At 39.5% G+C, this 14,762-nt stretch overlaps 1 protein-coding gene across 3 annotated transcripts in view; it reads right to left on the reverse strand.

Moving 5' to 3' along the window:
• The window catches only part of RDX (radixin), a 74,793-nt gene extending 60,725 nt beyond the window's left edge, over positions 1-14,068 (reverse strand). The window contains exons 1-2 of one of the 3 annotated variants that reach the window (XM_047751922.1): positions 13,869-14,067; positions 5,460-5,509 (exon numbers count right to left, since the gene is read on the reverse strand). The gene's annotated coding sequence lies outside the window, so the exon portion shown is untranslated. Of the gene's footprint in view, positions 1-5,459; positions 5,510-13,868 lie in introns of all 3 variants that reach the window. The other 2 variants (XM_047751924.1, XM_047751921.1) reach the window with 2 other exon arrangements.
• Positions 14,069-14,762: the final 694 nt, after the last annotated feature.

Below are 14,762 nucleotides of genomic sequence, written 5' to 3' on the forward strand. Positions count from 1 at the left end.
TTATTGGACAAAAACCAACTTTCAGTTTTGTTGACCTTCTATTTCCTTTTTCTCTTTTGTTAATTTCTATCCTTTTCATCATCATTCTTCTCACTATTTGGTGTTTACTTTAACAGCTCATTTTCTAACCTCTAAAATGCAAAGTGTACCTAAGTATTTCCAATCTTTTTTTCTAATACATGTATTAAGGTCATAAACTAAATATGTCCCATTACAAGGCACCTCCAGATATAAAGTGGTCCCCCTATTTTGCCAGTGAGACTATTTTTTCCATATTACATAAAGTTCTTCTTGGATCTAACACTAAAATCTTTGTTCCAAGCCACAACTACCCATATGTGTAAAACGTTTAGTGGAACTTAATTTTTTGCGATTCGTATTGTTGGAATATATTTTAAAATCCACAATACAACCAGTGTATCAAGTGACTTTTTAAAGCAAGATCTCTCCTAGATTTCTTAGACTCTTTTTTACATTTAAATCACTTAGCAGATAAGCTTCATGAACTTTCCAAACTCACAAATACTAAAGGCATTTCAGGTCAATGTGCCTTTCTTAAAATGTACCTACAGAACATATTGCATTACAGAGTTCCTACAGGAGGTCCTGCTGTGACACTATGGGATCAGCCAGTGCTGGGACGCACGTTTGATTTCTGGCCCAGCACAGTGGGTTAAGGATCTGGCATTGCTGCAGCCATGGAGTAGGTGGCAGCTGCAGCTCATTATCTGATCCCTGACCTAGGAACCACATACATCATGGGGCGGCAAAAAAATATATATATATATAATTAAAAAAAGGAGTTCCTATGAAAAGAATATAAATTTGCTTTTAAGGGGGAATGACTCTAGGGGAAAAATATATTTAAAACTCTACTACTTTTCTAAGTATTACTTTAGTGGCGTCCCACATAGGTTTTTATACACAGTTTTTTTTCATCATTGTTTAGCTCTAAATGTGTCAGTTTCCAATGATGATTGCTAGTCACTGAGTTTCAAATTTTCAAATGGAATGGTTAGAGACCTGGAGGCAGAGTGCTATCTTTTTATTATTTATTTCTATGTTTACTATATACTATAGCCAAAGAATTAATTAAGACTTCCTTTATATTTAGTGGTCAGTTTGACTGTTCCAGATATAAATGAAAATATTTTTTACATTTGATTAAGTTAGATCAAGCCAGATCAAATATTTAATGTTTTGTTTATAGTCTCTCTACTCTGTTTAGTCTAGTTAATCAAATTGAGAAATAACATTAAGTTTTCTTAACTCTGATTGTGGATGTTAATTTCTTCTTTTAAACTATCAGTTTTGGTTTTTTTTTTTAATTTATATACTTTTAGGCTGTGTTATTAGGTGAGTAAAGGTTTAAAATTGTTATATCTTTGTAGTAAATATTTTCTTTTTTTCATTAATAATTTAATTGCATATAGAATTCTAAATTAACAGTAACTCCCTCAGCATTTGGAAGATACTGGTTTTCTTCCGGCATCTGTTACTACCCATGTGGATTTGGCCTTGGCCATGCCCACAGCATGTGGAAGTTCCCAGGCCAGGGATCAAACCACGTGTTTGTTCTTTAGAACTCCTTTTATTTCTCTTGTTCAAGATTTGGTAAGCTTCTTTATTCTGAAGACTCATGTTTTTCTTAAATTCTGGAAAATTATTAGGCACTGTCTCTTTCCATTCAACAATTCTTATTAGATACATATTGGATCTCATTCTCCTCCAATCATTAATTCTCTGCAGGTGTTTTTAAAGTTTTACCTGCCCACTAGTTTAAATTTTCAGTGATGACATATTTTAATTTCTAGAAATTCACTTATGGTCTTTTTAAAAATGTTTTTTAGAAATGCTACATACTATGGCACAAATGAACCTATCTACAGAAAAGAAACAAACTCAGGGACATGGAGAACAGACTTGCAGTTGCCCAGGGAAGAGGGAGGGAGTGGGATGGCTGGGGAGTTTAGGGTTAGCAGATGGAATCTACTGCATTTGGAGTGGATAAGCAATGAGATCTTGCTGTATAGCATGGGGAACTATATCTAATCACCCATGATGGAACATGATGGAGCATAACGTGAGAAAAAGAATATACATATAGGTATAGCTGGGTTGCTTTGCTGTACAGCAGAAATTGACAGAACATTGTAAATCAACTATAATAAAAATTTTTTTAAAAAATAAAAATGCTATACTACTTTGTAATTTGTACTGAATCCTCCTTTTATCCCTATAATATTTATTGTATGTCACAATAAAATTTTCTACTATTTCCAGTTCATCATGGCTTATTTTTCTATGGAGTTTTTAATTTTGGACAGAAAGCCAATGTCCCTAACCCACTTCCCAACATGGGATTCCTGCAGGCCCTGTGTTGTACATGTGTCCCTATAGAGGTATTTCAGGTTTGGTCCTACCTGAATACTAGGAATTTTAGTTGTCCTAAACCAATTCTCACCTTACTTTCTTGATTTAGCATTCATTACCATATCAGTCCCCACAACACACCGTACAGAAATCAGTAGATACTCAAGAGAGCTTGCTCAGGAACTGATCTTTTTTTGGTTTTTTTTTGTTTGTTTGTTTTTTTGTTGTTGTTGTTTTGTTTTTTGTCTTTCTGCCATTTCTTGGGCTGCTCCTGCGGCATATGGAGGTTCCCAGGCTAGGGGTCGAATCGGAGTTGTAGCCTCCGATCTACACCAGAGCCACAGCCACACAGGATCCGAGCCACATCTGTGACCTACACCAGAGCTCACGGCAATGCCAGATCCTTAACCTACTGAGCAAGGCCAGGGATCGAACCTGCAATCTCATGGTTCCTAGTCGGATTCGTTAACCACTGAGCCACAACAGGATCTCCCAGGAACTGATCTTTTAAAAGTTTTTTTTTATTATAGTTGATGTGCAATGTTGTGTCAATTTCTGCAGTACAGCAAAGTGACCCAGTCATATATATATATATATATATATATATATATATATATATATACACATTCTTTTTCTTGTATTATCTTCCATCATGTTCTAACACAAGAGATTGGAAATAGTTCCCTGTGCATCATGTTCTAACACAAGAGACTGGAAATAGTAGGGTCTCATTGCTTATCCATTCTAAAGGTAATAGCTTGCATCTACTAATCCCAAACTCCCAATCTATCCTACTTCACCCACCCCCATACCCCCACACCCAGGTATTAATCATTGCTGTTTACTAAACCAAATGGCTGCTGTGTCCTTCCTGTACCATCTCATTGGTAACAAAGAACAAAGGAAAGAAAATGAACATTAACAATATGCCAAACTACAAACTAAGTTAAAGCACTCAAATTACAGAAAGAGTATTTATCAAACAAGAACCAGCTAGGCAGATAATAAACACCAAGTATATAAGGTTTTGTGAAATGTCTAAAGTTATGTATTAATCAACAAAGATAGGGTTTTCCAGAGTTCCTGTCATGGCGCAGCGGAAACTAATCTGACTAGGAACCATGGGGTTGCAGGTTCTATCCCTGGCCTTGCTCAGTGGATTAAGGATCCCCGCGTTGCCGTGAGCTCTGGTGTAGGTCGCAGATGTGGCTCAGATCCTGTGTGGCTGTGGCTCTGGTGTAGATCGGAGGCTACAACTCCGATTCGACCCCTAGCCTGGGAACCTCCATATGCCATGAGCACAGCCTTAAAAAGCAAAAAAAAAAAAAAGAAATATTTGAAATACTTCAATTTATGCTCTATAGAAAAGGACATTTCAAGCAAAATAATCTATATTAAAGTTTTAGGTTTAATAAGAGCATTTTAGTGGCATTAAATAAATATATCAGAGGCCAATATATACAAAACAAGGTTTTTACATAACTAACCTTTTAAAATCCCCAACAAGCCTAACTAGTCTAAATGAACTCTGAGGAAGTAAGGAGTCTGAAATAAAGCACTTGCTTTAGGACAGAGTAGGCTTCTTAAAAAAAGTTTCTAGGAGTTCCTTGTAAATTAGCAGTTAAGGACGACCTTATCACTGCCGTGGCTCAGGTTGTTGCTATGGCACAGGTTCAATCCCTGGCTTGGGAACTTGGTATGCCGTGGGTACAGCCAAAAAAAAAAAAAAAAAACCAAAAACCCAAAACAATAATTAAAAAAAAAAAACAACTAAAAATGTGTATTTTCAGATCAGTATTCTCTCTGAAAAATCAAGTAGCATCATAGAGTGCTCCATATTTCTGGGAAGTTGTCAATATATAACAAAAGCAACAAAGCTCTTTTTGAACAGAAAATATTTCTGGAATATACCCCAAACAAATAAATTTAAAACAAAGTAATCATCTGTACCAAGATATTCTCAGCAATACAAAGATACAATAACAGCCAATGATTAAGATCAAAATCACAATTAAAGTAATGCTGAAACTACATAACATGATGAACAAGAACTGTGTCAACATTTACATAAGGACAAGTGAAAAGAGAGAAAATGTAGCCACCTGTCATAACTACGTAAAAAGACAGGTATCCTTACAAAGGACATGTGAATTTTTAATATTGAGCACTTGGGAGAGTTCCTGTTGTGGCTCAGCAGAAACAAACCCAACTAGTATCCAAGAGGACACAGGTTTGATCCCCATCCTTGATCAGTGGGTTAAGGACCCAGCACCGCCGTGAGCTGTGGTGTAGGTCTCAGACGCAGCTCGGCTCCCACCTTGCTGTGGCTGTGGTGTAAGCTGAGAGCTGCAGCCGATTTCACCCCTGGCCTGGAAACTTCCATATGCCTCGGGTGTGGCCCTAAAAAGACAAAGAAACCCCCAACATTTGTTTCACATTTATATTTAACTTCAATAGTACACTAGTAGTGCTTCTATATTAGCATGTTTTCTTGAAAATGGCATTTATTAGTAGCAGAATGGAAATTTAATAAAATGTCACATAAAAAGCCAAGATATCACATGTCCTGAGGTTGTACCTCTAACTGGTTCATCTTAAAAACTGTTTTAGTGTCTTCTTTTCTTCTCTTACAAAATGATAATATATAATCACCTAAACTACTGTACATCAAATATATATAAAAATCAACTCTGTATATCAAATATATATAAAAATCAACTCTGTATATCAAAGATACATAATAAAAATCAACTCTTCTCCTCCCTACTCCATAATAAATTATTATTGAAAAAGAATTTACTTCTCTCTCCCTACTCTTCCTAAATTTCTTAAAGAGGTCTTACCCTGCCTCTTTTGCACACTGACTCGCGCAAAAGCAAAGAAAAACAATTATGGCAAACAGTATTATGAGATGCTGCCAGCATACACATCTCCCATGTCCAGAAAATTACGTGTATGGATATGTACTCAAACTTACTGCCACACTGAAGACAAAGCTTTCACATAAAACATTCTCCTCTGTCATTTAACGGAAGATGACCCTAAAACAGCCTCCTCGCTACAATAAAATAGAAAAACAGCCTCACCTTAATACCTTGAGCTCTATTCAGTCAGCAGTACAACAGACTCGCCTCACCTGTCAGGTGGTAAAACAGGTGTTAAGTCAGTCCATACTGACCTAATCATGGCCAATGATGCTTCAATAATTTATACCAGGCTGCCTAATTTTACTCAAGATATTTTCCCCAAGCCTAACTGTAAATTTTTTTCAGTTTTTTTTGAGATACCACCTCCGAACATAATTGTGGTCTCTCCATAAACCAAAAAAATTACAAAAGAATTCCTCTGTCAACTTACTGGGGGACTGGGAAGCAGGGTTAACAAAGAGAAGTATAAACTGAATTAATAAGGTAACTCTGGGAGTCAAATTAACACAATAATAGCATCCACAAAAAAAGTTCTTTACCATTTTTTTCTCCAACATGGGCCCCTCTGGTAAAGCCTATGAACTCCTTCCCAGAAAAGTATTTTTAAATGCACAAAATATATAACATTATATAAAAAACAATTATACTGAATAATTATCAAAACATAAAAAGCATAAATTTATGATACAGTAACATATGTGCTTCTTTATTAATCTTTAAATAACAAAACTACCAGTATATCTAATTATTAAACTTTAAGTAATGGGTATTAAACGTCATTTTGAGATCTGCAACAACATAATGCATTAGGAAAGTATCTGCAATTTCTATGAGAAATTATCTCTGCTACTGCCGCCCATATTCACAATGGAAGGAAATATGTAAATAAAGATGCAACTTTTTTCCCCCATCTACGTTCACAAACCCACGTTGAAATAGACAAAGATCTATGCTAATTATATTTTTGCTCATTGTTAAGTACTGAATTTTATAGCAATAATAATGTACTTTTACCTATATAATGCCATGAGATTTCCCAAGTGAAGCAGAGGACAAGAATTTTTAGTTTCATTTTACAAAAAAGAAATTAGGCCAAAACCAAGGACAAGGGTAGTAAATGAAATATTTGTAGAATGCTCGCTCACTCTTCAGTCACTTTACCTACATTATCTAATCTTCCCAATAACTGCCCTTCCCCGCTCTACCCAAGATAAGTATCACAATCCCTTGTTCTTCTAATTAAGGAAATTAAGATTCAGATAAGTCACTTGCCCAAAGTACTAAAGCTAGTCAACGAAGTCAGAGGTCCTTCTAGTGGCTATCCTATTCTGCCTTTTTCTAACATCATTCTAGACAAGCTCATTCCAAACAATAACCAGAGCTTTTCAAGAAGTTAAAGCTCTTTCCCCTGTTGTTTTCACATCAAAAAGACTACCTCTAAAGGTACCTCTAAAGAACACCTCTAAAGGTGTTCTAAGTGCACATTAAAGCTGGTATAGTCACCTCAGCGAATTAATTTCCCGTAAGAGATGTGCAATTCTAAATAAGGTATTTAGTACTTGCTTATGTAGGAACCGATTTTTGTTCAAGGAAATAAAATATTCAACATTTTTGAGCAATATATACATAACTGGAAATGCAAATTTCTAGAACTTAAATACAAAGCAGAAAGCAAAATTTTACATTGAAATTAACTTTCTTTCCTAAAAGAATTTTGTAAATTTAAAAGACACCATACCTGCATTATTTCCTAGGAGCGTGAAAAACAAACGCTTACTATTTGCAAAAATTAATTTTAAATGCTAAAAGAAAGCTAAATCCAGTTAAATTTTTTCATTTTTACATTTAAGGAAACAATCAAAAAGTCATAATAAATGTTTAAAAATGGAAAAACAAAGATAGGCTTAAATAGCAGGGAAGAAGAAAAGCCTCAAACTAACCTGAGTAATTCTCACCATTCTATACTTCATGTTTTGAAACACTTGATATTATACTGGCTTCTTTTCAAAGCACAATAAAGTCAATGTTTCTTAAATGTTTTAAAAATTAGTATTCTCTCATGCAGTCAGTAAGGCTATATGGCAGTTCTATCTATACTATCTGTAAGTTTCTAATTTTTGATATTCAACCCTCATTGAGAAATTGGAATGGCTCATGGTTTACAGTAGGGCCTCAGATGTTTGTTGATTTTGTTGGTAAATTAAGTTATTATAATATTCACTTGAATTTTTGTTGATTGGCAAGAGCAAAATTTTCCTCTCATTTTTCATCCTGTAAAATGAACAAGCTAGCAAGCAACATGCTACAAGAGACAGCAACTGTGAACATAAACAAAAGAAAACAAAACAAACCTCCATCCAACTAGGTCTCCCAAATTCAGGACTTTATCATCTCTACTTAAGTCTTTATCAACAATCTCATTTAACTTGACAAATTAAATTTAAAGACAAGTTAATTTGACACATTTAATACTAACTGCAATCACCACATTTCTTGTTGATTAGATGAAAAGAGGAAGCACTTTAGGTATACACAAGCCCCCCCCCCCAAGTACCAAAATCTGCAGATGTTGCATAAAATATATACATCCTTCCATATTCTTTAGATTTGTATCTAAAGAATAATCTCTAGATTACTTATAAACACCAAATATGATATAAATGATATATAAATAATTGTAAATACAATGTAAATCCTATGGAAATATTTGCCAGCATGTGACAAGTTTTACTTTTTGGAAAAAAAAGTATTTTTTTCCAAATACTTTCAATCCAAGGTTGGTGGAACTCGCAGATGCGGACTTGCCAACTATGTATACCTACTTCACTTAATAACCAAACTAGGTTCTTAGAGTTGTTCTAAGTCTAGAATCTAGAAACAAATACCAAGAGTGCACATGGAGCTCCCACTGTGATGCAAGGATATCTGCAGCATCTCTGGAACACTGGGATGCAGGTTTGATTCCCAACCCAGCACCCTGGGTTAAGGACCCAGCATTGCCTCAGCAGTTAATCCCTGGTCTGGGAACTTTTATGCCATGGGGTGGCCGAAAAAGAAAAAGAAAAAAAAAAATGGGTGCTCATGGTGGCTAACAAAGTTTGGTCCATCCCACATACTCAATAAAAGCCAAAGGGTGACTAGATGGCTAAGATTTCCTATCATGTCCCCATTCTCCCTTTTATTAACAGTCCCTCTACATGACACCTGTGCCTATATCATTCTGAGTACTACCAGGATTTTTGGCTAGGAATACCTTCTCTGGTTAACTTATTAAGAGGTTATTAGTTAATTACAGAAACACTTTTTGTTTTTGTTTTTGTTTTTTTTGATTTGTTTTGTTTTGTTTTTTAGGTATGAAACAAGAAACACCAAGAATTCACATCAGGGAAAATTATGCTTAAAATGCTGCTGAATTGAATATGAACCCCAGTTTATACACAGAAGAGCACTTGAGCATTTCAGTTTACACAATGGCACATGTATATTCCCATTAGAGTGTGACCTCCTCATTGCCTTATTTAACACATGCAAAGAGGATCTGCATATGATCATAGCCGTCTGAATGTATAAATGATATACCTTAAAGCAGGGGTCAGCAAACGTTTTATGTAAAGGACCATGCGAAGTAAACTTTCTAGGTTTTGCGGGTCAGAGTCGCTATTGCAACTACTCTGTTGTTGCAGAACAGCAGCAACCATAGATCATGTGTAAACAAATGAGCTATTATGTGGTCAAATAAAACTTTACAAAAACAGGCAGTAGGCAGGATTTGGTGTACAAACTAGTTTGTTGACCTGTCTCCAAATGGTAAAGAGAATATCGTTTTCAAATAAATCAACTTTACTAGAACTCAAAAGTTTCTTATTTCAAATGTATATAAATTATACAGAAAAGTAGAAAAGGAACCAGTGTTGCTCAAACATTCTATTCATATGCATTAGATTACCCGATGTAAAAAAAGTCATCTTATTTACATACTTAACTAACCTCTACAAAATGTATTTAGAATTTTGCTATAACTGGAATATTGTAACTGATACTACAATAGGAAAAAATACAAAACGTGTGAATTCACAGTAATTTCTATACATACTGGCTATTCAAAGGAAAAAAAAACCCATATAACCCCTAACCTGAATAAACCCTTCTCTCCAGAAAGTTAGAGCTAGGATTCCTTATTAGATGGAATGAAGAAATAAATAAGTGAATCATATGGACCCTATTTCTTTCCCAAATAGTTCCCAGGCACAAACCTACACATATCAAATGAACATTTCACTACCCAAAATCATACACCTTTTAAAAATTTTTTGTCTTTAGGGCCACAACCGGGCATATGGAGGTTCCCAGGCTAAGGGTCCGATCCGAGCTAAAGCCACCTGCCTACACCACAGCCACAGCAACTTGGAATCTGAGAGGCATCTGCAACCTACACCTCAGCTCCTGGCAACGCCGGATCCTTAACCCACTGAGCAAGGCCAAGGATCAAACTCACATCCTCATGGATGCTAGCTAGATTCACTAACCGCTGAGCCACAACAAGAACTCTACACCTTTTAAAAAAATTTTTTTTATTTTATTTTGCTTTTTAGGGCTGCACCCAAGGCATATGGAGGTTCCAGGTTAGGGGCCAGCGGAATCGGAGCTATAGCCGCCTGCCTATGCCTAGACCACAGCAACACAGGATCTGAGCCACATCTGCAACCTATACCACAGCTCATGGCAACGCCAGATTCCCAACGCACTGAGCAAGGCCAAGGACTGAACCCACATCCTCATGGACACTGGTGCGATTCGTTTCCACTGCGCCACAACAGGAACTCCTATACACCCTTTTTTAAAGGACACCATTTTTCAGTGTCAGTTATGTATCATGCACTAGGAAGAAAGTAAAAAATGAACTTCACCTTCCATCATTAATCAAGAAAGTCTGCACATGTACATAAACACTTCTGAGATAATAGGAAATTTCATTTTGATGTCAAATGATGAAAATCTGAGAAACACTAATCTTTGCTTAACACAGTAATAAATACCCTTTCAATGTCTGTTACAAAATAACTTTATTTTTAAAGACTTTAAAATCACAAATAAAGGATATAAAGCATATGTTTATCCTTGCATAAATTTTGCCATTTTCCATATATTTCAAGGAATACTTATAGCAATTATCTCTGAAAAACAGAGACTGGGACTGAGAAAGAAGTTGGAGGGGTGGTGTTCTGGGAAGTTGAGGACTTCAACATTTTTCTGGGTTTTTTTTAACTTTGTCATAAAATTTATTACTTTTATAGTCTTTAAAAATGGTTTAAAATGTATATCCAACATAAATGAATACTGAAAAATATACCAGGAACTACTATGAACAGGAAAGGCAGGATTCCTCTGAAAGAGGCTACAAACTGAAGAGCTGTCTGGAGTCAGACCGGCCACTTCTACCACTCAAAGAGCTGAGCATATACTAGCTGCAGAAGTTGGGGAAGTTTCCTCAAGGGCTTTTAATACCATGAGGTTTAAAATAACCTTGTAAGGGTGGAGTTCATAGCAACCCAACCCGATCCAGTTCCACTGAATCCCATATCCCAGGGGTAATATCAGGGTAGTTGGAAGTGCCCACTAGCTCCTGGCCCACAGAAGTTTCAAGCCATCCAAGAAGGGGTGACTTTCCTGTCTTCCCAGATTTATAGCAGTTGCATGAAATTAAATTCTATTAACTATACCCTATGAGTATATCCACCAACACAGATAGCTACCTTCATAATTTCAATAGAATATATTTTAAGCTTTGATCTTTGGGAAATATTGGTTAAAATTTGTTTTTTGGCTTTTGTTTTTGGTCTTTTTAGGGCCACACCCGAGGCATATGTAAGTTCCCAGGCAAGGGGTCGAATCGGAGCTCCAACTGCTGGCCTACGCCACAGCTCCGGGCAATGCCAGATCCTCAACCCACTGAGCAAGGCCAGAGATCAAATCCAAGTCCTTACGGATATTAGATGGGTTCATTAACCACTGAGCCACAACAGGAACTCCCTTTCGTCTGTTTTTAACTTAATATATTTTAACTTATACTACTTAAAAATGGCAAATTCTGGAGTTTCCATTGCCACTCAGTGCTAATGAACCCAACTAGAATAGTGAAGCAAAAAACAAACCCAAGAAATAACCCTTGCTCCCCTCCCTGAGACTACTGCGAGGACTCGGGCTCCATCCTTGGCCCTGCTCAGTGGGTTAAGGATCCAGCATTGCCATAAGCTGTGGTATAGGTCACAGACACAGCTTGGATTCTGCTTTGCTGTGGCTGTGGTGTAGACCGGCAGCTGCAGCTCTGATTTGACCCCCAGTCTGGGAACTTCCATATGTCAGGGGTGAGGCCCCCAAAAGACAAAAATAATTAATTTTAGACAGGAAAAAATGAGACTCCCAGAGTTCCTGCTATGGCACAGTGGGCTAAGAATTCAACTGCAGTGGCTCGGGTCACTCGGGAGGTACAGGTTCGATCCCTAGCTGGCACAGTGGGTTAAAGGATCTGGCGTTGCCACAGCTATGGCACAGGTCACAGCTGTGGCTCTGATTCGATCCCTGGCCAGGGAACCTCCTCCATATGCTACAGATGTGGCCATAAAATTAAAAACAAAAAAAAACAAGACTCCCATCATTATTCAATATTTCAGACTCTATTGTATTGGATTATACAGATTAGAAGTTTGAGAGCTGAAATTAAGACAAAAATACCTAGATTTTCCATTTCAACAGCCTGCCAAACATAAAAATGAATAAATGAATAATAAAATCCAATTGTGGGGAATAGTGAAGCAAAAAACAAAAAAAAAAAACCAAGAAATAGCCCTGTTCCCTTCCCTGAGACTACTGCGAGTTATCAAGAAAAAAAAACAGCAGTCTGTCATTCCTCACCACCACGGGAAAAAGGATAATCAATTATTTTCCAGTTAAGTAACACAAATGTCCAAAACAAAGATTCATACTCTCCCCATGCCAAAATTAATTAATTTCTGAGCATCTCCTACATGTTCTGCCACGCTTGGGAATACAGGAATTGTTGATCAAAACAATGTATAATCCACAAGGGCAAGAATTTAATATTCCTGAATGCCACAAATTTCATCTCATTTAATTAAAACTGTAAAGAATTCCAATGCATATCTATTCATTACTACTAATAACATATTAACTATTTATTAAATATCATAAACATAACAAGTGAGTAAGCAACAGAAAAAATGCAATCCTTTTTACAGCAGATCATTAATTTCAAAAGGAGTGTTCTACATTTTGCTACATTTGAGGTACTTAATTATAAGCCTCTGGAAGATAAAGCACACCAGTGAAAGCAATGTAATCCTGAATTAAAAAAAAAATTGCAATCCTGAATATTAGTCTCTTTTCTCAAATCTAATAATGCTGTTTTAGCAAATGGATTAAGCCATTATTTATCCAGCACATTGAACGGGGCAATTGTTCATTCAGCAGTCTGACCGAAATATAAAAGAGTATTTAGCGTTCTGAAAAAAAGTATGCTCCGTAAACAATAGACTGCAATGTCTATGTCCAAGTGCTCCTTTATCAAATAAACCCTTATTATCTTAGGTTTACACTTTTACATCATGCCCGTCTCAGTGCCACATAACTCACTAAAACGTCTTCTACAAAATCTCAAGTGTATTTTAAAACATCTTTGATGAAGTTGACTTTTAACACATTCCCAACCTCATTAATAGCCACTCCTTAAGGGGGAAAATACTAAATACATGTTGTGAATGGTTAAAGAACCACGCCACATCTGTATAGGAAGTGATGTGCTCTATTTAAACCGAAATAATGTAGTGCACACCGCCCCCCCGCTTTCAAAGTTAGCCTGGGAATTTAGTTTACAATCCCTTAAAGGAAGGGGGGACAGTAACGTACTCGACCCGCCTGGTGGGACCTAATATACTAATCCCGCGGCCTCCAAGGCCAGAGAAAGTTAAGGGCTCGGAGGCCGGCAGCCGCTGCAGCAGCAGGTAGAGGAGCGGCCAGAACCGCGGCCCTGGGAGCGGGTGCGGGTGGCCAGGAGCGGGAGACCCAAACCCCGTACCGCAGCATGCATCCCTCGGCCACCTGGGCGGGACGCGCGCTCTCTAGTAATCCCACGCCCGTACTTTCAAACTGAAGGCCGGGGAGAAGTTCTGATGAATTCCCTCCTTCCATGGCAAAACTGAATTTTTCCTACGCTTACATGTGTATTTTCAAACTGCCTGGAAAGGACGTGCCAGGCCGAGCCCACGCAGGAGTCCGGGGCCGACGCTGCAGGCGGACCCACGCCGGGGGGGAGGAGAGGAGCGCGGCAGCGGGCCCGGGCCGCAGCCGGGCCACGACTCGGGCCGACGCTCGCGCCTCCTGCCAGCCCCGGGAGCTGCCTGGCCGGCCAGGCCGTTAGGACAGCGGCCCACGCGGCGCGAGGCCTCGCGGCGCTGCCGCCGGACAGCTCGGGGCCCCGCAACTTCTCGCCGCCAGCTCAGCGTCTCCGGAGCCCGGGAGCGGGGTGGGGGCAGGGAAGGCGCCAGCGCTTACCCGGAGAGCGGGCGGTTCTTCCCGCCGAGTGGGGCCGAGGCGCTGCGCGGCGGCGCCGGGCTAGTGGCTGCGGCTGGGAGGGAGAGGCGGTGAGGGAGCACTGAGCCGCCGGAGAGGAGAGGCGCTGCCGCCACCGCAGACAGCTCCGCAATATGGCCGCCCGGCGACTCCTCGGGGGGAGGCGGGGCTGCCCCGCGCCCCCCGCCCCCCGCCTCCCGCCTCCCCTGCCGCCGGGCCGGCCTCGCGCCGCGGCCCGAGCGCCAACGCCGCCACCGCCCCGCCGCCCGCGCCCCGCCCCTGCCCCGCCCCGCAGGCCCGCGGCCGCCCGCCCACTGCTCTGGGCGTCGCCCGGGGTCGCGGTCCGGGCGGGGACGTTGGAGCGCCGAGCTGCTGCTGCTGGAGCCCCAAAGAAATGGGGCGAGGGCGGGAGTGGGGGCTCCTTCCGGGGAGGCTTGGGCTCGAGCGGAGCCAGATGCTCAGGGAAGGGGTGCCGTCCCGCCGCACCCCACCCCCACCCCCCGCCTCATCCCCAGGGTGGAAACTTGAAACTCCCGCTGGTGCTGAAAACTCACCGAGGGTGTTTCCATCCCCCCCAAGGAGGAATTCTCCCCAGAGGGAGTCCAGAACTGAGAGGAGCGTGTTACTTGGCTGTTCAGCCTGAAAATCCTCGACCAGAGGAGAGAAAAGGAATATATATATACATATATGTACACATATGTGTGTGTGTATATATATATATATAAGTTTTTTGGCAGGATTTGCCCAACTAGAAAAACTTGCTTTTTCAGGGGCAATTTTTAACCCCCCACCAAAATCTCCATGGATATGAGCCCAATCGAGCGTGCGGATTTTTATCCAGGCAAGGATTCTTTTGCAGTTGGAGTAAGGCAGTTA

This window comes from Phacochoerus africanus, chromosome 11 (genome assembly GCF_016906955.1).
Source record: "Phacochoerus africanus isolate WHEZ1 chromosome 11, ROS_Pafr_v1, whole genome shotgun sequence".
NCBI lineage: Eukaryota > Metazoa > Chordata > Mammalia > Artiodactyla > Suidae > Phacochoerus > Phacochoerus africanus.